This window comes from Polypterus senegalus, chromosome 12, assembly GCF_016835505.1.
Source record: "Polypterus senegalus isolate Bchr_013 chromosome 12, ASM1683550v1, whole genome shotgun sequence".
NCBI classification, from domain to species: Eukaryota; Metazoa; Chordata; class Cladistia; order Polypteriformes; family Polypteridae; genus Polypterus; species Polypterus senegalus.
The window spans coordinates 53,339,905-53,365,170 of record NC_053165.1 but is presented as its reverse complement, the minus strand read 5'-3'; the positions used below and the strand labels follow the sequence as shown (position 1 = coordinate 53,365,170).

At 40.4% G+C, this 25,266-nt stretch overlaps 1 long non-coding RNA gene across 1 annotated transcript; it reads left to right on the top strand.

Moving 5' to 3' along the window:
• Positions 1–10,823: 10,823 nt before the first annotated feature.
• On the top strand, positions 10,824–15,492 carry LOC120541462. The gene is made up of 4 exons (XR_005636006.1): positions 10,824–11,555; positions 11,646–11,746; positions 14,080–14,224; positions 14,315–15,492. It is a non-coding gene; the product is annotated as an uncharacterized LOC120541462 (long non-coding RNA).
• Positions 15,493–25,266: the final 9,774 nt, after the last annotated feature.

Genomic DNA, 25,266 nt, shown 5'->3' with positions numbered 1-25,266 from the left:
GTACATATATCCCTAATAATACTGCACCTGATGGGTCCATTACTCGAGCACTAGCCAGCCTAACATCTCTTTCCAATGAACTTGCCACTAACTCAGGCATTTCTGACCCTTGGGATCGATGGTTCATGTCCACCTTTGGGTCATGGGGCCAAAGGCTAAAATCAGTATTTATTTCTTTGGCAGTAGTATTCATTGTCCTTTTACTTATCGGATGTTGCATTGTTCCTCTTATTCGCTATATAATATCCAAATATTTCACTGCTTCTATAGCCAAGGCCTATATGCTACACGAGGAACATATGCTCCAAATTGCCTCTTCAGTTTCCTCATCCCTTTCCCCCTCTCCTCCTCCTTCCCCATCCCTTACCTCCACCTTCTGAATTTTCTTCACTCTTTGTCATGCCCAGATTGATAAAAAGGGGGGAATGTGGAAAAATAAAAATCAGTTATTGATCAAATCTGGTGTGCGTGACAAGGGCCACGAGAAGTCTGTCTTGCGACAAGTGCAGCTTCTGTTTTCTGTAACGAACAAGAAGTTACAAGTGCCCAACTGATGACCTTTAAAATTGTGTAACTACTGATCCAAACAAAATTATTGTAAAGATGTAATGTCTTGAAATTCTTGTGCAACTAAAGTCATAAGGTCAAATTTTGCGCTTAGCATTATAAAAGATTTAGGACACCGACACCTGGGCAGATGAAGGGCAGGTGTCCTAGGACTGTGCTTCTCTGTCATTCTTACCTTTGCCTGGTGTGTATTAATAAAATATTTTTTACTAACTTTAATTATATCTCTCTGTCTTCAGTCACAAGAAATGACACTAGAGAAAAAGTGTCCACACTAACAAAAAAATGGACAGAGGGTTAAGAAAAGTGAAGTGCAGCCCCTCTATGACACCCCTACTACTAATACACATGAAATTTGCATTATCACAAATATCCCCCTGCAGAACATAATAATGGTAGACCAACAAAGGCATACAAATGTTTGTAACTGGCCTTTGATTAATCCAGTAGTTGTTGAGCAGGCTTTTTTCCACAGTTTTCCTTAGCAGCCTGAGCTTTGAAGCAACGTCAAGCCTAGTCAGCATGAAATGTGACGCATCCTTTGTCTGCACTGAACAGGAAGACTGCACTCAATTAAACAAACGTGTAAAAGGGATAATCAATATGGGAATATATGCCAAAATTCACTTAAACATCTGACTTGGATGATTATGTGCAGGGAACACTCCAGGTCTCTGATGTCAGATTAATTAGATATCACCATGTACAATGTTTAAACTGGCAATGTGGCAGATTATTTCAGAGCATCTAAACAGATTGTCTTTATTTGTGAACGTGTTTAATTAGTTAACTACAGAGGTAATGGTAGAGGATGCAATGATGTGCTTATTGGAATGGTGACATTATGTCGAGGCTCTCACCACTGCTCAGAATTTGCAAACACAGGTTTAGAAAATGTTAGGAAAATAGCCATTTAGAAAGGAAAAAGAGAAAAGTTAAAGAGTTGTGCAATATGATATTTACATTAAGAAATGGCAAATGTGTGGGCATGCATGCAACTAAATGAACCGCCAAAAAGGATTAAAGTGCACTATCCCTTTGGGGACAAACGTACTTCAACTGTCCATCCAAGTATCGGTTTGACCATAGGGCTTAGACAGATATGGGTTTTATTTACACACAGTGGTTGTCTTATTAGTAGGTTGTTAGTACCTGCACACAGTGGAGATATTATAAACACATGTAAACAATGCCACATTAAGTAGCTGGCATATACCAACAGATTGTGTGTGTGGGAGAATGTGCAAGACTAAAAATATAAGTGGCTTTGAACTTGACATAACTGGGATGACTAGACACGGAGAAGCAAACCTATCGGGTTTTCACTGACTCCACTGTCACTGACATATTTGAGGATGACCCTCCAGGCAAAGGCAGTGCAATGGCTAGAAGAAAATTGTCATGCAGAGGGGCCAATGGAGGCTGATTTTACTGGACAGAGTTGAACTGCAGTGCTGCAGTCACTTTTACAGGTTTTTGTGAAATTAATTAGTTGGGTTCTTTGCTGTTATATTGGCATGCCTGGGGGCAATCAAGATATGGCTGGATATAAGAAATCTGAGCAAACCTAAATCCGTTTCAATTAGTCTAACACGTCCCTTCCAGCTACCCCCTCTTTTAAAAGTCCAACTTGGCAGAGCTGGCAGAGATGGCAATTCTGACAGAGGAGGAGGAGGAATGTGTTAGCAAGTAACACAAGTAGTGTTAGAATTAATACACTAATTTGTGTACTATATTAGTCAGCACCATTCACTACATATTTTCATTGCAGCTTTTTAATTGTAAGGCCGTTAACCATTATAAAGTTGTTAGTGTTTCATTGCTATTCCGTTTGTTTTGTTGAGTGGGAAAGCAGCAAGTCACGGGGAGAACACAGTAAAGGTTTTCTTAAGCCAGTACCAGAAAATCACTCAGATCATTCATCAAAAAACCAAGTCCATAATCCAAACTCATTGATGGAAACTCAATTGCTACATCATTTGCCGCTAATCAAAACCATAAACGCACAGTAAAAGAACTTGGGTACAAATGCGTTGCGTTGCCACCTTATAAATTGTTGAATCGATAATGCTACTCAATGCGACTTCTGGGCGACCCGAATCAAAATGGTAGCACCCATAACAAGGGTGTGGTGTAAAGCGTTGGTGTAGTTCTAAAACAATTTTTATAAACGTCATGAAAAATATTTAGATATTCAGAATCCCCACTTTCAGAAACATGGAATTGGCATCTGTCAATAGACCTGAAAAACATAAGAAGCCATTTAAAAATAAAATACCCTCTGGAATTCACAACATGGGTGCCTTGCTCGTAAGATATTACAGTGCATTGGGTGTTGTGTTGTGCTAGGGCCCTAGTGTGAACCCGTTTTCCCCTTTAGACTCTTGATTATGCAGAGCAATAACAGAACAATCTGATTGGTCAGTTTGGCTTTGGTGATGCGACGATAGGGGAAGGGGAAGTGCAAGTGAGACACACACGAGGAGGAGTATGGGGCATGCTCAGAGAGTCGCAAATATAACAGTGGAGCCTAAAATGTAAACGTAAATGTGGAAGCACTTAAGATGAAAACTGAGCTTGTTAACATGCTACTGAACACCACGTCCCACAGACAAGAAAAAGCAAGAACCCCAGCGTCTCGTTTAATATCATCGTTTCAAGCCAACAAACACAGGAAGCAAGAGCGTGCTTACGCATTCAGAGATGTTCATTCAAACTGAAGAGCCGTTACTGACACGTACGGCCACTTAACTCCCAACAAATCTTTTTTTTTTTCTCTTGATTTACGCTTGCCACTCATTACTGCTTCAATTTGTATAAATTACAAAGATCAAGGTCCTATGAAGATGAATCAGTCTAATGAACAACTTTTTTTTTCCTGCAATTTATTATACATGGATATAAAATGGCTTTTTTTTCAGCTATGCCTTCTGTCTCTACAGAGACCCTTCATTTTCAAAAGGGCTGCAGATGTAGCATCAAAAGGAACAGTAATTGCGTACAGAGGGAGCCCATTGTTGAATGGATGGGAGATGGCTACACCGGCAATCAAGAGGAATCCTCTTACAGGGCGCCAGGCTTTTATTTAAAGGAACTTGTAAAGCTCATGGAGACCTGCTGTTTGCTCAAAATCTTTCCGTCTGTTTTACATTAATTCATCACGTTTAGAAGTCATCTGAAGAAAGCTTTGATTGAGTATAGAGAATGTCATGTTGCAAACAACTAAGTAGCCATATGTACACTGGACACATACCTGACTGCTGTTCATGAACCTAGCAGAGGCTCTCCACTTGACAGAACAGACATCAGGCAAATACACTTGGGCATTAGTTTCCATTTTGCCCAACGTCACACTTTTCCTATAATCAGTTGTAGCCTACATCTAGAAAAATCAAGCATTGTAGACAGTTGCTGTGTGTACTTGTTACCATTAATCCTAGTGACACTGCCATAGCACTCTGTAACTTTCTACGGCCAAATCAAACTGGACTGATTTCTCCAAGTGAGTCACAAGTTCATGGGTCCTATACCATGAAAACACTCAACACCTTGTTAGGCTTCCATTTGTGTTCAATTGTTTGATCATGATCAGGAAAGGCACATACCTAGAAGGTCCCACACTGGTGAAAAAAAAACAAATCTTGAAAGAATTGTCTGCAGATATTTCAGTCAGGATTGTGCAGAGGCACAGATCTGGGAAAAACCTAAAAAAATTCTTGTAGCACAGTGGCCTCTGTAATCTATACTAATAAAAGGCAAAGCCCTCACTGACTGACTGACTCACATACTGAACTTTCCAACGTCACTTATTCTCCAACTTCCCGTGTAGGTAGAAGGCTGAAATTTGGTACTTATTTCGGTGTAATGATGCCACTGTCGGCTGCCATATTGAAGTTTTCAACGGTCTTTGTTACTTATGGGCCCATCTTCAAGAAATTTGGTACGCAGGTTCCCAACGCTAACTGAATCCTACTTACGTACATATATACGTCCATAGCCTGCAGCTCGGTCACCGTGTGAGGCGGCGTTGGGTCCCCCATCCCAACGCCTCCCACGTTGTTGGCTGCCTGCCTATATAAGGCTGTCCATCGCTCCAGTCTCTACATTCCCTTCCTTGCTTCGCCACGGGATTCACGTCTCCCTGCTGATAACTACAGCCTTTTTATTTAATCCACAGCTTCTCCGCTGTTTTATTGTTCATTTATTACGATTATAGTTATTGTGTAGGTATTTTAGACTTACTTAACATTGTTCAGGTACCCATTTCCTTTATCATTCCAACCGTACCCGCATTAACATGTCTATCGAGGTGATCACCATCGATCAAAGAACTGTCACTTACCAAGTGGTTTCCATTCCCAGACATGGCACCTACCTTTTCCATTCTCTTTGTTACATATTGCACGGCCATATCAGGCTCACTCTTGATATCCGGAGGAACATTGTGTCTTATGTATTGAATGACTGGGACAGGTTCAAGGTGTGGACTGATGACGGTACAGGAGATAATTATACTACACAGGAGCACTAGAAGAGTGAAATGCTTAAGCCCTTCACCTATGGTTCTGCATGTGAGTTGATGACTGCCGCTGAATTGTTCGGTTGTCGCTTTCAAGTGTACAGAAATGGCCAAATATTTTACACCTTTGGACAACCACCAATGCCTCTTAAACATCTTAGATTCACAGGTGATGATTTCAGTAGTGGACACATTGATGTTTATGAATGTTTAAACTCTCAAAACCTGGATGTGAAGTTATCGATGAAACCGGTTGTATGCTTACAACGCTTGACAGATGCCGAATGTCACTTGAACACAAGTCCTGCAAATACTGTCGTAATTGGAACAAACCATTAAACTCAAACCAATTATGACAGCAGCAATCCAAGCTGTGAGATTTGAAACAAGATTACTTTTCACGTGGCCAACTGTACATTGCATGCTCAAGAGTAAGCTCAGTGCACAGCTTGGTCATATTACAACTGGAGGGCCGAACTGACAATGTGGTTTACAAGGAGATCCTTAACAAATAATTATTGGTATATTTTCCCTCAGTTTAAAAAGGTTTAATTTTCTTCTTAATACATATTTTAAGGCAGTACTTCGCCGCTGCGAAGCGCGGGTGTTTTGCTAGTTCTTAAATGAAAGACGTTTGGATCAACCACCAACTCTTCTTAGACCTTAGCATGGAACATTCGTGGGAGAAGAACTATGGTAAGACAGGTGACAAAAAACCCAAAGGTGACTGGCTGAGCTCCCAAGAACTTGTGTGGAGATGGCTGAACCTTACAGAAGGATAATAATCACTGCAACATTCCCTTAATCTAGGTTTCATGACAAGAGTGGGCACACAGAAGCCTCTCCTTGGTAAAAGATACATGGAAGGCACCTCCAGAACTATAAGATTGTGAGAAGCAAGACTTCTGGTCTTGTGAAACAAAGATTAGTGTCATGTTTGGAGGGAACCAGCCACTGCACACCACCTGCTCAGTATCAATCCACTGGTGAGGCATGGTGGGGGCAGCATCATGCTCTGGAGTTGTTATGCAGTGGTAGTGACCTGGTCGGTGAGAATCTAGGAAGGCTGAATGGAGCAAAGTAAAAATTTAGCCTTAATGAAAACCAGCTGCAGAGAACACAACCTTGAGCCAAGCCCAAGGTTTACCTTCCAACAGAACAAACACTGGAGTGGCTTAGGGGGAACTCTGTGAAAGTCCTTGAAATGCCCAGCCAGAGCCTACAGTTTAACACAATCAAACATCTCTGAAGATACCTGAAAATAGCTGTTCATTTCAACCTAATAGAGCTTTAGAAGATCTGCAGAGAACAATGGCAGAAAATCCCCCAAACTCAGGTTTGCAAACCAACATACCTAAGAAGTCTCCAGGCTCTAATCACTACCAAGTAAAGGGTCTGAATGTATTTAAATCATTTCTACAGTCCTTGACATACTTCTTGCACCAGTGGGGATGTAGTGCATCATCTTATGTTAATGTAATGTTTTAGATTTTTAATAAACTTGCAGAAATTTCAAAAATCCTGTTTTCATGTTGTCATTCTGGGGTGTTGAGTGTTGCTTCATGAGGAGAAAAAATTTTAATTTAAATTTCACTACAAGGTTGCAAATAATAAAATGTTGCAAACGTGAATGTGTCTGAAAATGTTCCTTACACTCCAAATGTAAAAAATACCTTAAAAGATAGTATGGGACAGTGTTCAAAAGGTGCTATGTAAAAAAGGTTGTTTGTCTTAATAACCAAGCTGGCCTACAAAAGAGATAAAAGCCAATCTCATTGCTTTTTATTGATCTCACATATTGTATGATACATCATTCCTGGCACTGAAAGAACATTTGTCGGAGCCCACATTCCAACGTAAAAATATCAACTGCTGCCATTCACACCTAATCTTGACCAAACTTCAAACTGAGGACGTGTTGTGCAGCAGTGAATCCGTTACAGTGTATCCACACTTCCGATATCTACGCCGATTATGGATTTCTTTTGTGGAACTCTGCCATCTTACATCTTAATCTATGAAAAAGAAGTGCCCTTTTGCAGCGTTTACAGAAATACAATTTAAATCAGGCAAACTGCCCTTTGAGATTGAGTTATAAAAACTTGTTTCTTTGAAATGGATGTGATATTTAAAATTTTTGCCTGAGGGGAATAAGGAATTGTTTTGTTTCTACAGCACACTGTGAGCTCTGGTAGGTTAGCCCTGGATGACTTGTACTGGTTGGGCTTTATTAAGGGGTGGGAGGTCAGCCACAGAACAAGCAGATCTTATTATAGGCTATAGAAACTTCCACGCCTGCAAATGAGCAGATGAAAAACATTCAATAATGTATTTTAATAGAGCAAAAGGATCAGTGGAGGCAGAAGAGGAATTCAAAAAACAGGGATCTTTTCATTTTTTATTTGGGGACTCAAATGTTGGGAGCAAAACACCACCGAGAGGGCATCAATGAATTTGCACTCAGTATAGATAAAGACCTTGAATTTGATAAAGGTTGAAATGGTCTGCATACCTTGAAATGAGTTGTGAGAGCCCATGTGTCCTGGAATCAATCTGACCGGCACTCGCAATGTAACAGGGCTTAAGGGAGGACAAATAGTACCACATTGTGTAGCTCTGTCAGGACTTTCAAGTCTCTGCATATTCTAATTTAAGTGCAATCAGAAGGCCAATAAATGTTGCAACATGCATCAACACGTAAGAGACAAAGACAGTACATGGACTGACCAGTTCAACACTTATAAAAACTGACATTTTTATTATTTTAACTAATACCAACAATCAAGTCAACCCTAAAAACCATAGGGAAAACATCCTTAACAATGAATACAAATTTGGACATATAGTCCAGACATAATTCACCTGGTCTTAGCCTACCTCACATACATTTTTTTTTCTTATTTTCTTTTTACAGTCATGCTCTCAGTGTGTAATTTTCTTGAAATGACTTCAAGTCCTTTTTTCACATTTACGCATCTGCTTCACTTTTTTCCACTCAGAGAATTGACCTTTCATATTTTTTACCCCCGTAGACATTCTATGGAAAAAAAAATGTTTTTCTCAAAAGTGGACCTCAGGGTTACAACAATCTCATTGTTGGTTAGTTAGTGCTTGTAGCTACGTTTGTTCAAAATTACCAAAGTTCTGCAGCTTTCATAGGACAGTTCAAGCAATAGAATGTCATATTTTCAAATAATTCCACAATCCAGATATCTTAGTTTTAAAAGGTTTAGTAAAATTCAAAGCAAAACAGTTCATACAAAAATAGAGAACAAAAAATATATTGCGAAGGAAAATGTTTGTTTAAGGAAAGCTCTGTTTAAGGATTACTTGTTTTAAATTTCTCGAAGTTTGGTCATATAGTTGTACCACATGTAGAACGGTCAGAAAACTGTATGCCAAGGCTTGATTTATAAACTAATCTAACAGGCCATGCTAGCAGTGAGACTATTTCCTAACAGACTTAATTAGCAATCATTTTTACAGATAAAGCCAAGAAAGTTCTACTTCATGTTAACTTACGGGGGGTTAAAGACTATACCACAATCTAAGTAACTATGTGAAACTGAAATTCTATTTAAATTAAGCAGACACTTATGTAAATTCAACATTAACTAAGATTGGCACTTACAGTGCTTTTAACCAAGGTATTCCACCCTTAGGAGTGTCCCAGAGACAAAAGCTAGAAAGTCACTATGTGAGGTACTAACTGGCAGGGCAGACATTGCTCATATTTACTTTGGTGCAGGGGTGGAGAGGGACCATCTTTCAGTCCTAGCGTGACTAATTAACAGCAGCGTACACTGGGTGGGTGGTAATTACTACTACACCACCATAGTTACAGCCAAGAAAACAAGAGAGACATACAACTCCTAAATAAGTTGTCTCCTGCTCAAACATGCAGGTGCCATATTTACTGAGGAGCAACAAGCTGCCGTAGGTCAAGAGTATTGTCTTGTAGAGCAGCGCTTGATGTGGATTAGTGACGAGTACAGGCACCTTTTTGTTAATTTTCACAAGGGGAATGCCAACTCCTGCTTTGATTGACTATCTCACTGTTCTAGCAAGTACAGGCACCTCATCAGGAACCTTCACAGTACATTGCATCATGACAACCTACATTTGACCATACCGGCGAGTACCGGCATCTCTTTGTGAATCTTCACAGGAGACCGAACTATCTCAATGAATGTCACAGTGTCACCATAAATAGTGGACCACCAGTAACTTGGCTGCACTTCAAGCACCACAGTTGAGTGCCAACTTTGAACCTTCCATAGTTAAGGCCACGTTTTCCAATCACTTTTACCACAACACGCTCTGTTTTTGGGATTGCTGGAAGTGATAGTAGAAAAACCGATCAAATTTCAAAGCTTGTAGGAGTCTTCTTTAAATTTCTTTCAACTGCCTAACTATCTGTTTCTTTATCCTCCTCAGCTGTTTATGCCTCCGCCATGTACTCAGAAGTATAACCCTACCTTCCCAAAGGGCCAGCATCATCTCTAACAACTAAGAAATTAAATAATTAATAGGAACCCTACTATTTAGTGTGTATTGCTATGTATCATGGCTAATTCTAACTTTGCCGTACATAATACTCAAGGATAAGTATTAATACATATCCTTTCATAGATCATTTCTTCATATCCTGCAGTTGTACTAATATTTTAAACTTGTTAGATCATTTTCTGTAATTTTGAAAAGTAACCACAAACCTTCACCTTATCACAATAGAGCACCACAATGTTGCACAAACTTGTTGCTGTCCTTTCTTCAAGATCTCCTGCCACCGTGTCATCAACATCACTGAACTGACCCACTGTGGGCTGCTTGTGTGACTCACTTTTCCAGGGGAACACAAAATGCAAAACATTTTACTGAGACTTATGAAGCACCATAACCACTTTAGAACAGGGTCTGCTTATAGTGCCTCCATTAGTGATGACTTCCAAGACACAAAGGCGCTGTTTGTGTAACTCTACAAAATCAGAACTAAAAGATGTGCCACAGTGAGCCCTTAAAGCCAGTCAATGAACCGGCATATTAAATTAGCACATTAAAATAATTTATGCCCCCTCCTTGTGAAATTAAATGAAATCCAATTAAAAATGACCACCAATAATGAGGTATGTCAAGCAAAGAGGCTTCCCACAACTCCACACAGGTTTTACATAGCTTAACACCGTGAACGTTTGTATTCTGTAGGCAAGCATGTTAATAATAAGACCTTGTGAAACAAGCATGCAGCCCACCGTGGGCACCCCAGCCCCATTGGCACAGCCTATACTTAAGCCACAAATTGAAAAATAGCCTGCTTTAATCTTTCTCTCTGACCTGATCAGTTTTGCTGCAAGTAACATCGGGGTCTTGTTTTACAATGGGGATGTATTTGTAAATCCAGTTATGTTATTAAATGCTCTTCAATACAATTCATTTTTTGAGTTCTAATCACAGCTCCACATTGTGTGTGGATGTTATGACGTACTCTAGACTTTTTTTTTTAAACTCTAATTTGGTGTTTAACTTAATTGAGTCCTACCCTAATTACCCACTTAAGTTGCTTATTAATGACTCATCTGGGTTTTGGGTGGGGTGTAGGTTTATAAATGAAGCTTCTTTTGTCTCTAGGTTACAGCAAGAGTGTCAGAGGAGAAGAAGATAAATAAATAAATAAATAAATAAATAAATAAATAAATAAATAAATGAATGAATGAATGAATGAATGAATGAATGAATAAAAAAAGCAAGGTATGGATGGGCTTCAGGCTTCTTAAACAGCATGTTAATGCAGTCCTCTTGGGTCAATGTTTGGAGCCTGTTTTTATTTAGTTGGTTTAGTGTGTGGATTTTCCCCACTTGTGTGTGTGGCCTATTTTATATATCCCTAGACTTTTGGTAGGCTGCAACATATTGGGGGCTTGTCTTGAGTATTTCTGTGCACTTTGAGTTGTAATTGGCTTTGTTTTGGCCAGAGTGATTTTGGTTGTCTTGTGACTTTAGATTTGACTTTCTCCAAGTGCTTAAATATATTCAAAAAAAATTTAACTTTTTTTTGTGGTGGATTTAGTACATCAGCAATTGTTTGTTAAAAGTATTGTAGAGTTAATTAGTTGGATAATGGGAAGTGTTTCTTTAAATGTTGAAGGGTCCATTTTTGTACATTGTGGCAGGGTGTCTTATGCTTTTGGTGTTACTATGGATTTTGATTTGCATATGTTTACTAGTGTTCCCACTGTTGAGCTTGATTGCAGAAAGGTAAATTTCTTATTGGTTACTTTTTGTCATCTTGTCATGCTAGTAAGACTGAAATGAAGTCAACTTCAGCAATACCCCCCAATGTTAACAATAGGGTTTCAGCCAGTACTATGGAAGGTAATGTTACATTGCTTGATATTTATGCTGATGCAGAACCCACATTTGTTTTCAGAAGCTGCTGTTAATCCTATTGATGTAGGCAGTACACAGCCAGGTGAGGTAGCAGAGCATGGTTTTGATGATCCTATAGGAAATAGTTGGAGAGAACTTGATCTTCAGTTAATGTCAAGAATTTAAATTGCAGGAGCTTGGGTTGGAAGATCTGAAAGTTGGAGTGTGGAAAAAGTGGCTATGGAGATGAGTATGATCGGATATGAAACTAGAAGAACCACTTTGAACTTGAAGGTGAGGGCTTGAATACTGATCATTCTTGGCCTAATCTTGCCAATTTTGATATTGGCACATGTTTAGTTTCTTTAAAGAAACTGAAGTCAATTGGTATTATATGGCATTTGAATGTGTTGCAACTATTACATTGGCCAAAACTGTCTGGATGTCGCAATGCAAATAAGTAGAAAAGCAAAAGTGTTCTGCTCTTTCAGCTGAACAGTCATAAATTGAGGTGGTGAAAAATGAGTTGTGGGCTTATTAGCTGGTTCCAGAGGCATATTGACAAGTTGAGAAATCATAAATGGGTTAAATGTTTAGTGGAGGCTGCTTGAGAAAAGGAGAGCCTTCTAATAGATGGTGTGCATCTCAAAGTGTTAAACTATTTCAACAGCTCAGATTTAGTCTTGCTTGAGCATTAAATTGCCTTGCAGAATTAATTGTGACCTATTTTAAAAGCAAAGTTTTGAAAGTCTCTGCAGCATTAGCTGATTGTTACCTGTAACTTTACTCCACAAATTCTGGTGGGGAAATAATAAACCTTGAGATCTGAATGGGTCCTAATCAGAATTTATTACAGGATAAAGCAGTGAAGTCTAATGTAGCAGTAGAACAAAAGCTTGTGATTTTACTGTAGAAAGCTGGGTCATATTTCTAATTGTGTGATGGGGGAGGGATATCAAGAGCACAAGTGTGGCTCTAGTACAACTTGAAGAAAAGTCTGATGGGTTGTAGGTAATGGTTATGAACCTTTTATTACAAATGTCTCATACACCTGACCATGATGATCAAAAGCCTGTTAATTTTATGGGATACAGGTACCTGTCAATCATTTGTTGGAAGGAGTTTTATCTGAGACAAAGGGATCACATGTATTAGAGGTTTGAAATGGGATATGTGAATGTTCCATTTCATACAGTGATTTTTGAAATCTGAGTGTGTCAGGACTTGTTACTGTTACAGTATGTCCTGGATTTCCTGTGGTGGTGGGTAAATTCATATTGGGCAATGACCTGGCTGGGGGTAATGTGTCACTTGTTCCAGAGGTTTTTTTTGGGGGGGGAACCCTACACCACCTTGATGCCAGTTTCCTCAAGTGTTCTGCATGTGTTATGACTTGTGCATAGTCTAAAAGACTTGGTAGTTCTGAGGAATTGGATGTCAATTAATCAGAAGCATTTCTTGATATTGATCAGAGGGTATCAGACTTCCATTTGTCAACTCTGCCTGAAGATGAGAAACTTAAGACAATTAAGACCAAATGAGACTAACTGATTTATTACCCTGGTCCATTTCATGATGGCAATTATGGAGCAAAAGTGACCCTGAACTTGCATTTTTATCATGTTGTGTCTAAGGAACAATTGGGTGAACTGTATTGGTTTTGTTGAATGGTGTGTTAATGCATAAATGTCAATCTGCATCAACTCCTAAATGGGATGTAAAATTTGTTTTATGTTGCCCATGATTACCTGGGCATTTGGGGATAAAAACCCGTGACTGAATACTTGGTAACTTCTACTGGCTGGGGTATGGTCTGAAACATTCTGTCGATTGGCTGGAAAACCAAATTGAGACCCTCGGCTCCAGTGTATCCAATCCCAGTAATAGGGGAACCTTTTGAACATTGATGGTCCATTGCCTAGAAAAATCTGGGAATCTATTACATGCAGGGCCACAAGAGATCCTGAAGCTATTCCTTTTAGATATCTATATCTGCCTTATTGTAAAGGCTTTGAATCTTTTCTATTTGGTTTAAAGTTGTGCAGTCAGAACAAGGGTCTAATTTCATGTCTAAATTTGTTAGCCCACATTTTATAGCAGTAAAGCATAAAATATCAAGTGCATAACATCCAGAATTTCAAGGGGTTTTAGAACAGTTCCATCAGACCCTGAAGCCTATGCTGCATACTTGTTGGAGAGACTGGGATAAGGGTATCCCTTTTGTCTGAATGGTAGCTCAAGATTCTCTAGGATTTAGTCCTTCAGAGCTTGTATTTGGCCATACTGTATGGGACTTTTTTTTAAAGTTGCTAAAAGAGATGGATGTCTGAAACTTCAGTTTCTGATCTTATTGGATTGTTTTGTTTTTTTTTTGTCAAACCTGAGTTATGCTTGTGAAATAGCTAAAACTTTGGAGTCAAAGAGTCATTTTGATAAATCTGCCTTTTCCAGTCAGGGGTTAAAGAATTAGTTATATTGCCTGTTCCTGGTTCTGCTTTACAAGCTAGTTTTTTCCGGTCCTTGTGTAATTGATAAAGTGAGTGACCAGGATTATCTTGGCCTGATCGTTAATGTAAAACTAGATTGTCACGCTAAAACTTCTTTTTTTTTTTTTTTATATGTAAAAGGATAAACAGGGTTAAGTTGGGTGACATTAGGCACAGCCATTGCCACGGAGGTTATCGCATCGGAGGATGGGTTATTTGTGCTATGAGCATTGAGCAGCAAGTTTATCTCCAAGAATTTCTTTACCTGAATCTGTGTGCTGATATTGTAAGTATATCTGCTCATTCTGGGCTATTCTGTTGTACCTAATTGTACAAATATCCAATATCTCTCATCTGTTTTAACTGTTTGTTTTAGTTGATCCCAACGGCCACTGTCCTACGATTGTGATTCTTAACATTTTTCTGGATGGCTTTCCTCAATTCCCATCTGATGGGATATGTGAATCTCCACCTTTGTTTTGTTCATCTCCTGACTTCACCTGGACACTGGTGTTCACCTGTATTGGTGAGTTGAATGCCCTTTGGATGCAAATGCACCTGCTGTCATGGAAAATGAGCCAGAATTGCCGACTCAAGTCCCAGAATTGTCTGATCCATCTTCTCCTGCACAGCACTCCATCCATGGTTCATGGGCGCTTGACCCTGGATTTAAGTTCTGTTTCAAGATGGCATCACTCCTTCTCTGAGCACTCGGGCAGTAAATGCTGATCTCCGCACGCTCATCCCGCAACGAGCTCTACCTCTATCAAGGCTGATCTCTTAAACGTGAGATCAATGTCTAACTTTTTTATTCTGCAAGACTACCTCATATCTGTATTCATCACAGAGACCTGGCTTTTAAATAGTGACTTAGGTTTTTAACTCTGTGGCTAAATCGTCGTGGTGGGGGCATTGTCACTGTTTAAGGCTCTGACACAAGAACATACTTTTAAAAAGGGTCTGTTTAGCAGCTTTGAACTGCAACATTTCAAAATGTGCAGCTCCCCTTGTTTGCTGTGGTTTAAACCTCCTGTAATTTCTGAATTCTCTGATCTCCTGGCTATCGCCCTCTCCCATGTGAAAGTTTAAATCACCAACAATACTTTGTCATTTGTCAATTGAAACCTTTGGTTAATTTATCACTATTGGACTCTTCTATAAAGCATTAATATGCCAACTGTCACATCCTTGATCTCCTTTCTTGTGATATTTCAGTTAAGTTATTTATGCAATGTGTTTCACTGATCCACTTTTTTTTAATGGATATGAATATTACTGTCCTGACTAGCTGTTTCTTGATCTGAATTAAAGTGCTTATAGTGGGTCCATCAGCTAAAGCCCATATTGGTCCTGGACTTTGTTTGCAAAAGACAAAGAGCCAAGAGTCTAATCTTGGTGTTGGATGAAATCTCTTGAGAAACAAGTAAATTCTGTAGGTTTTTTTTGTTTTTCCCCAGCTGCAGCTTAAGGAAGATCAAGCCTTATCTCTCACACACGTAGCTATAACCTTGATTACTGCAACTCGCTATTCTGGGATTAGCAAATCCCTGATAAACGGGTTACAGTTGGTCCAGAATGCTGCTGCTCACTTTCTGGTTGGGACAAGTGACTTTCTCCTATTAGCTTCACACTGGCTGCCTGTCAGTTTACAATTTTTTTTTTTTAATCTATACATGGGCTTGCTCCTGCCTTTACCTGAATTGCATGTTTTACACCAGCTTTCCAGAGTGCTTGGATCTTCTGGTCAGTTCCCCCTCGTACTAAGGGGGACTGCTGCTGCTCCTCACCTGTGGAACTCCTTTACCTCCTCACATAAAGGAATAGTCTACAATTGAACTGATCAAAAAAAGATTGAAGACTCGTTTCTAGTCACTTGCATTCTGTGACCTTAAGTAATGTTTCCTTATGATTTTATTCATTTCTGTTTAATTGTAAAGCACTTTGGCCACAGCATTCCTGTTTTTAAATGTGCTATATATTTGACATTGGGAAATCTATCAGAGGTAAAACATGTACAGCCAGTTATAGGGTTAATCCTATTAAATGTTCACTTATAGGTGAAAATATTTTTTTGGAAAATTTTCTTGCTGTTCACAGTAGTAGTCCATGGAGTGAGCGATGTGTTAGTAACTAAGCCAGATGTGACTTAATGGTTTTGTACTGATCAAAAGGTAAATGCAGTTACTAAACAGGATTCATTCCCTCATCCAGGAATGGACAATTGTATTGATAGAGTTGGCTCAGCTTGCATAAGATTATCCTTATCCTGATAAATATATTGGCATGGGCATTGGACTTGCGTTATGAAATTTCTGCATTTGTTACACTAGATATCAATATACAGCAATGGCATTTGGAATGTGGAATGGTCCTGTCACATTTTGGTGACTGACAATTGTACTAGCAAGAATACAATATTGTGAGGCTTAATAGGATAATCTAGTGGTGTAGTCCAAAAGCTGGACCGAACATCTTCAGGCTATTTTTAGCCTGTTTTTAATCTTGAACAGGCTAACCTCACTTTGAACTTGGTTAAATGTGAATTTGAACAAGTGACAGTTTTCTTTCTTGGAAAGCAGGTGGGTCATGGAAAGGTACAATCTCTTGATGCACAAATTACTGCTATTAGAGTTCCTAGTGCTTAACTAGTTTTTTTACTGGGTTTGGTTGGATACTATCAGTTTTTGTAAACTTCTCTACTGTAGTGACACTGAGTGATTCAAGTATCTTTAGTCTGGAGTAAGGGTATTCAAAATGCTTTTGAAAATGTATAGTCTCCTGTTCTGGCTGTTCCTGACTTTGTTGCCATTTAAGCTGGACATAGATGCAAGTGCTTGTGGAGCTGGGGCTGTTCTACAGGAAGATGAGAATGGAGTGGAACATCCTATGGTTTTTAAAGTTCAAGTACTAACTGCAGTTTAACTATAGAGACTTTGGTTTTTGTTGGCCTTGCAACATCTTGAAGTTTGGTTCATCTTTACTCCCTGTAATGGTTTTTACAGATCACAATCCTATTACCTTAACAGTGTAGTTCTAATCGGGTTAATGCATTGGTTTTTGATTGCACAAAATTATAACCTAATTAAGCATAAGGGTAAACGGAACTGCTGATGCTCTTGTATAATGTATAATTAAAGGAATTTGAAGAAAAAAAACAATTTTCAAGTTTACCTTAAGTGGGTAGTTTGGGCAGGATTTAAGTTGCTTATTAATGACTCGCCTGGGTTGTGGGTGGCATGTTAAAGTGAAGCTGCTTTGAGTTTTAGGTTCGGTAAGGACAAGCTATGAATAGTTAGGGTGTGAAAGTTTGGGTTCTTAAGGAATGTAAATGTTAGCTAGCCAAGTGATAAACTTGGATAGTATACATCTAGCTCTAAACTTTGAAGTTAGACGACATGTTAGTGTGGTCCTCCTGCCTTGTCCAAAACAAAATGGATTTGGTGTCTCCCTCACTTGTGGGCAGTCTACTTGATTTGCCAGCAGCTCAAGCCAGCCAGGACATCCATGGAAGAATGAAGGCAGCCTTAAGGACCCTGCTTCCCTGGGATGCTAGGTGGCAGCTCCCCTGGACTGCAGCGGTTTGCCAGATTCCCTCAGGGCAGCTAGGGACATGGCGTCCATTTCCTCAACCCTGTTGGGTGCCACCAGGGGAGCTCACAAAGAACTGGAGGACTCCTACGGTTATTATAACCGAGGTACTTCAGAGTCACAAGGATGGAAGCCCCTACTTCTGAGCTACTGGAACTAATGATGTGGTGTCTACTCCAGAAGACTGACTGGTAAAGACCCAGCTAGGAGAGCCAGAGTTAGGAGGTTGGGGGTCGATGCTGCTGGGAGTGGAGGATTACTAGTGAATTGTAGCTTGCTGCTTTCACACATCTTGGATGAATGTCTGGTGGGTTTCACGGAGCAACACCATAACCCCCACCGTGTTCACAACTGGCATATTAGTCAGGATTCTCACTGCTGCTTTAGGCCAAAATTTTTAAAATTTAATGTGGACATAGCCCCACAGACAGTGACCCATGGTAACAACCAAGCTCATTTGCTGGTCTGGCATGGGAAAGAAGATTAAATGTTCCAACAGTGTGGAGATAAGTCGGGTGCTTGACATCCCCTGCCTCAGTCAAGCAATGGAGCAACAATGCCTTTTGGGAGGAACATTTTTCTGGGTGACATCCCAGACAGTGTGTGCAGCAGGAGGGATTACATGTTCTAAATAACACATTGTCCTGTGATCATACCTTGTAGAACTAACTAACCCAGAGTTTGTATTAAAGATGGAGAATCTTCCCAAAGACAGTTGTGTGCTTGCTAAGGGATGTCTGAACAGACTTCCACATGCAGTCTGCCAGCAACAGATATGTGACAAGAGCTGAAGCATCATGAGAGAGGTCAACAGCAACCCGTTTCCTGGAGCAAAGACATCCCAACAGACGCAGGTCTCCCGAAAAGGGATAGGAAGGCAGACGAAGCATTGCATGTCATAAAGGTAAGAAGGTTCAGGGAGTGACCGATCAATCTGCCAAGAAAATGTCCAGCAGATCATGGTTGGCTAGAAGCTAGGCTCAAACTCCAATTCCCAAAAGGCAGTGCAAGGCCCAACTGCACAGGTGCAGGAGATGCTTGCTAGTGGAGGATGGAGCTTCTGCAAGTCTGCACTTATTTCCATCTGATCGGGGAAAATTTTTAATGGGGGCGGGGGTTGTAATCCAACCTGTAAAGCCTGTTTCATGCTGAGGCACCTATATTGTTGGAATAATATTTATAGAGCTTTGGACAAGAGCTTCCCCAGATGAGCTTCAACAATACAGGTGGGTTCATCCAGTACTGTACATGCATCAGGATCCAGATGATACGGGCAGCATGATGGGCTAGTATCAGCTGCCAAGTAATCTTGAGTCCCACAGTTGTGATTGACAAGGTCTGGTGGAAGGAGCAGGGCTGTTGGAGCAGAGGGATAGTGCTGATTTCAGGGTTGTCCTAACCCTTAAGACATCAGTGCTGGTCTCACCAGAAAATAAGTGTGCAGATAGTAAAGGGTCTATTAGTCATTCATAAGGAGACCCAAACTGTGAGCCAGCCCCAGAGAAGGAGAACCAGCAGGGAACTCCTCACAAGGCTGAGCATAGAACTGGGAGTTCTGGTGTGTGGAGGGGATGCTCTCAAGGTGGGGTGGGGAGATAGTCTGTCCTCAGCTGGACAAAGGGCAATGCAGATATTGCCAGCCTGCTTCCAATCCCGCAGGATATTTACAGTTGGGGAGGAGGAGGCTGTGTTTTAAATGTCATCAGCTGGCCCACTTAGGTCAAATGTCCAAGGGCAACCAGGGAGCTAAAAGAAAAGTGCAATGACTCCCAGTTCCCCTGCACTTTTTCAGAAAGAAGCCATGGTGCAGACAGGCCCACCCAAGAAAGGACTAACATAACCAAGCTGGCTGCTTCACCTTTATGATGCTTGGCTGGGGGAGGAGGAATGTGATAGATGGACAGAAGCTCAATCCAGCTGAGACATCCCTCAAAGAATGGAGGAAGGCAACCTTTGCAGGGCACTGCCTCCCCTAGATGCTACGTGGCAGCTCTGCTGGACCACAATGGTTTCCCTCACTCCATCCTGGCACATGGAGTTTGTTTCCTCAGTGGGGGGGGGGAGGAGAGAACATGTGCTCCCAAAGAACATGGGGCATCCTACTGTTACTACAACCCAGAAGTACTTCAGAGTCATGAGGACAGAAGCCCACAGTACTTCCAAGCTACTTGAACTAATGTGGTGTTTGACCCAGAAGAGGAACACTTTCGGGTTGAGGACTATTTAAAGGACTGTGCAAGACCCAGTAAGGAGAACCAGAGGTTAGGTGACAAAGTTGCTGTGAGCAGTGGATTATTGTATTGATTACTGGTGAACTGTGGCATGTGTGATGCTTTGTGCACTTTAGAAAATAAGATTCCTCTTCATACCTAAATATGTGTCTTGGATGTCTGTCTGGTGGGTTTCCTGGGACAATGATGGCCCTAGCAGCCACTGTATGGAAGGGGGGGGATTTGGTGGTGTATGTGTACTGTTAGATATACTGTAACAGTGGACTCTGCATCTTCTTGCTGCATGTATGGTGTGGGGGAGGTGATGTTGGCAGCAGTGCCCCACACCCTGCGCCAACTCCTGGTTAACTCAAACTTTTTGAGGGTGGTTCTGTATGTGTATCTTGCAAAAATCCCATGTTTCTCCTCAAAGAGAGAAAGTGGCTTGCCTGTCACTGCAATCAGCCCACCAAACTGGCATCGTGAAATGTTTGTGTTCCTGTTTTACTAATCCACACTTGCTTGGAGAAGGCTGAACAGAACTTTCTCAAACCAACTAATCCAAAACGATCAGGGAAAATGCATCTTGTGTATATATGTAGCCACTGGTTTGAAGCCTGCCATGGCATTCTGTGTTTTATTCCATGTTACTTTTGATGGCTTCAGATAAATGTCTAAAACGTAACAGCCAAAGCATTAAGCCACAAGAATACAGGGAGAACAAACTAATGAAAGCAACTCGGGCACACTGTTAAAGAGGTGTGGCCCTTGGTTCCACATTTAACAGTAACTGTGTCATCTTAAAATAAGAGTGCACTAACAAACACAAAACCCTATGATTGGGAACTGCAGGTTCTTAATTTGAAATGACAAACTTCTAAAAGAAATAAACTCACCAATGGGCTACATTGCTGCTAGGAAGAGGCTTTCTGCACTCTGAGGAGCTGACTGCCACAAACAACACAACATGCATCGGCCTGTGCCATGATCTAACTTTGAAATTGTATTATGAGCGCCAGCCCCTATAAAAGCCCAGTGTATCCTCTTTAGTTTGTTTTTTTTTTTCCCCTCATCATCCTAGAATTACCACTCGGGATGAAATTTTTTGGACAGATCAAAGAGAAAGGCATTACATGATAAACTGATCGGGGTTGGCACTGAACCATGAACACAATTGATTCAGCCATAAACTCCCCTGTATCATAAAGCCCACCCCAAAAATTAAAGACTTTCCTCCTTCTCCATCCTACTACTCTACCTGCTGACTATTACTCACTTGAATAAGGTCAAGCGCTTTCTTTTATCTTTAACCCAGGAACATATACTTTTGTACTCCCAATCTAGGTTTTGGGTTTAGTAAAAGCTGCAGTCTCTAATAAACATTTCCAGGAAGTGTACGCCACCCACTGAATTCAATGTTGTCTAGGTGTATGAGAGGTCAGTGTTAGAGTCTTCAACAGACAAAAAGAAAAGCAGCGTCCCGCTTGTTGTGTCTAATGGAAAGCGAATGGTTCATGTATTTGACTTCTCATAAAGTGAAATCATTAAAACTATTTTAATTAAAAGTGAGGCTCATCTGTCAACGGTGTCAATTACAAAAGTGGCAAGAAAAATGATCGGCATATGGTGCAGAATTACAATTCCAAGACCATATTTTATCTTCACATAATCTGTCTTACGATGACACACTATCATTAATCATCAGTATTGTTTTACGTCTACAGCTTCCTCACGTCCTGTCTGTTGGATGCAATAATTAAGAGTTAAGAGTTGTGGATATTTCGTATGCCAATTATCCAAAGCAAATCTCAGTGAAATCAAGCATGCCAAAGCGTCCTTGTCAGCAAAGATTAAGGATGCCAACCAATCATACACATCAACCACAACCATCTTTGTCTGTCCATTATCAAGCCCACCTTTATTTTGATTCAAGTGCCTTTACTTATTCACTTGATCCATGTCGCCCATTTCAGCCAGTCAGCCACCCATGGAAAGTTCTTGGGATGCTTTCAAGTCCAGAGTCAGCCATTTTACTACACTATGTAAAGTAAATGGCCAGCTGAGGTCATATGATCAGCACAACACAAACACCATCTTTAAAGTCTTGGAATCATAAAACTGCCTGTGCCGAGATAAATAACTCTAAATAGCCAGTAAACACAAAGCCTCTTCTGTGTGACACGTTTGTCTAGTACATCATATATGTCACATCGTCACACATTGGCATCTAAAAATGACCTCAGGGATTCTGCCGATGCTTGTAGTACCAACCCAGGGTGAGGGGGGTTGGGGGGCACCATAGCCAACTAGAGCGCCCTTTTTTCTTTCCACAGTACAAAGAAATACCCAGTAAGAACAACTGAGACTCGCTCACAACACTCCAGGAAATCCCACCCCTTCTGGTCAAGCTCAATAAATACTGGCGGTCCCCAGAAGGAACGGTATCACTTGGTAAACGGACGTTCTACATGACAGACTTCCCTGACAGTGACCCACTCAACATAGCTAATGTATCAGAAGTCTCATGGGCTAAGAAGTTATTGTGCCCCCAAATGCTTCATAAGCTCTAGTTTTTGAACTGTTGCTTTAAAAGTTGGTGGTCCTCAAACTTCTGCTCATTTGCCTAGTGACTAGTGTATAGATATATATATATATATATATATATATATATATATATATATATATATATATATATATATATATATATATATGCTGTTATTGTACTTCTATAACATTTGAACTGTATTATGCTATTGCTTAAAACGAGTGTGCTTAGGTTACACCGATAGAAGTCTAAAGGTTAGAGACCACCATCTCCTACAACAGTGAAAGGTAAAGTAGGGATCTTACCAAATGATTTAATTAATTACTAGCACTGGCAAAGGTTAGACCAATAAGCAACCAAATTAAATTCTCACTTTTCCCACATTTTATCACCTCCTCTAGGTTGGGCAAATCAAATCCCTTCTTCTTCCTACGGAGTTCTCCACTGCTTTATGGTGTCCTCTTTTTTCCTCCCAGCCTTTGCCTGCCTTCAGCCAGTAGCTCCCCCCCTTCTGTCAGCTGTGTTTACAATACACCGGGGCACACGAAGCAGGAGTGAATCATATTTTATTTAAGACTTATAATCCTGTGCTGGATTTGCTGCTATGGTCATTTGTCATTTTGAAGACAGCACCCTCGAACACCCACCCAGTGCCTCAGCACCACGCTGTCCACATGATGCATCTTGGGAACATTGAGGGCCAGGTGCTGATAAGGGGAAGTGCACAGATGCCACGACTGATATTGAATAAAACACCTTGATGGACTTATCTTGAGCTGTTTGCCGGCATGATGATAAAAATGAGCCAACATTCCTATGAATTATTGAACAGTCAGCCTTCTTAGGCGTAGGCTTCTATTTCTTTTGCGACTCTAATTACAGTGGGGCTTCGAGTTCCTCAGCATCACATCTGAACAGTGCCTTCCTTGGACTGTTTGTGCACAGCCTTGATCTGTGGGAGATCAGCACCACTAGGAATGATGTTGTGGAATGCAGAGACGATCTCTAGCACTATACCAGTAGCTAAGAGCATTTGGGGAGAGAGGGTTGGGGGTGCAGAGATGAAGGACAAAAACATTCCTTGAGCCCAGCCAACACATTTACAAAATTCTGGAAAGTGACTGCTATTAATCCATCCATTTAATAATCCCATTTAATCCATTTGGAGCACATCCCAGAAATATCAGGGAGATGTCGTCATGCTTGGATAGCTCTGTCCACATAAAGACCTAGCCAATGTGGTAAAAATGTAATTAAGTGAATCACAGAGGTTTACTAATAAAACAGGAGTGGGTAAGCAACACTTGAAATGGCAAAACAAAGCTTGAAGTCAAAAAATGGTCAATGGGGGAAATTTTCTGAATTAAGAGAGAAAGAGAGAGGTTAGGAGCAGGCACTGATACAGTGCATTCCCCCACCCACCATACAACAAACCAACTCAGGACCCAGAACAATGAAATGGCACAAACAATTTACAAACTTCTCCAAAAGACATTACAGCGAAAAACAGATGAAAGAAGATTAGCACACGGCACTTCATTATTTCAAATTTTCCTAAACCAACAGTAGGACTTAAAATATAAGACCATATTAAAGATTCAAAGTTGGTACCTGTCTTGGCTCATTGCTCTGGACTGGATTAAACAGATTTGATAACAGACATTATTGAACAAAACTGATCTAACAAGGTCACATACTGGCTCACCATTATGTCATGTTAGGGGCCTGGTGTGATCTTATGAGGCCCTTAACAATCTTTACCATGTAGGCCATAAGAGAATGCCTCAAATCCCATGTTCTTACCTCTCAAGCAGGAACTCTAGTTCAGGGATTTCAAACTCCAGTCCTTGAGAGCTATATTGGCTTGCAGGTTTTCATCCTAATGCTTTTCTTAAATAGTGACCCATTTTTCCTGCTAATTAACTTTTTTAGAAGTATTTTTAATAAACTTTTTAAAGATTTGTTCCCCAGAATTTCTTAATCGTTCCTCTAAATTGCTTCATTTCTTTCCTTAAACAAAAATGAAACGTGAAGTGAGTGAGCCAAAAGAAGACCAACTACGTCAGGTCCTCAAACTCCAACCAATTTCACTCCGACCTGTTGCTCAATTAGGCACCAAGTCTTGTTAACTAAAACTGTTCTTTAATTCCATGGCTTGTTGTGCATCTCATTGTGCAATAGCATATATTTCCAAAATTATTGATTGTTCCTTTACTTTTCAAGGAGCACTGTTACAATGTTTTGGGGACCTGAGCAAATCAACTTTCCTGAGACTTACACCCTTTTTTATTTTCAGATATTGTAGGATGGTCAAAGTTTGCTGGTTATGTTTTGTTTCATTTTGTATCTCATTATTGTTTGGTTGATAAAGGAAAAAGAAACAATTATTTGGTCTGAGTCTTCAAGAACAAGTCAATTAAAATTAATTCAGAAGTTAATTAGCAGCAAAAACAGCTCACTAATTAAGAAAAGGGTTAGAATGAAAACCTGCAAGCCACTGACCCACCAGGACTGGAGTCTGAGATCTGTGCTCTAGTTGATCATTTTTTCCATTCCTTTTACATCTAACTCCAGACAATTAGATGGAGCACCAAAAGAAGCAGGGCAGAAACTTTCACCTTTATTGATGTATTATAAGGTTTCAATCTTCACCTATTATAACTAGTGCCATAAACAAGAATGTGGCTCTGTAAACCATACAACCAGACAGTGCTAGTAGTGTCAGGCAGCACATAGTTGCACTCAATTCTCTTCTTAGTTAGCTTGTTGTCTGCAAAGGGCCAAAAAGGTAGACATTATGACCACCAAGAGGGATTGGTCTTCTCCTACATGGATGGAGAATGGCAGATAGATGGAGATTCTTTATTACCTCAATCGGGGTCTTCCTTGATGCACCTCCCAGACCAACAGGATGAGCAAATGATTTACTTCTGGCCACAACTCCGATCCCGTAACTATTCTAACTCCAGGCTTTCCTCCTAGGGT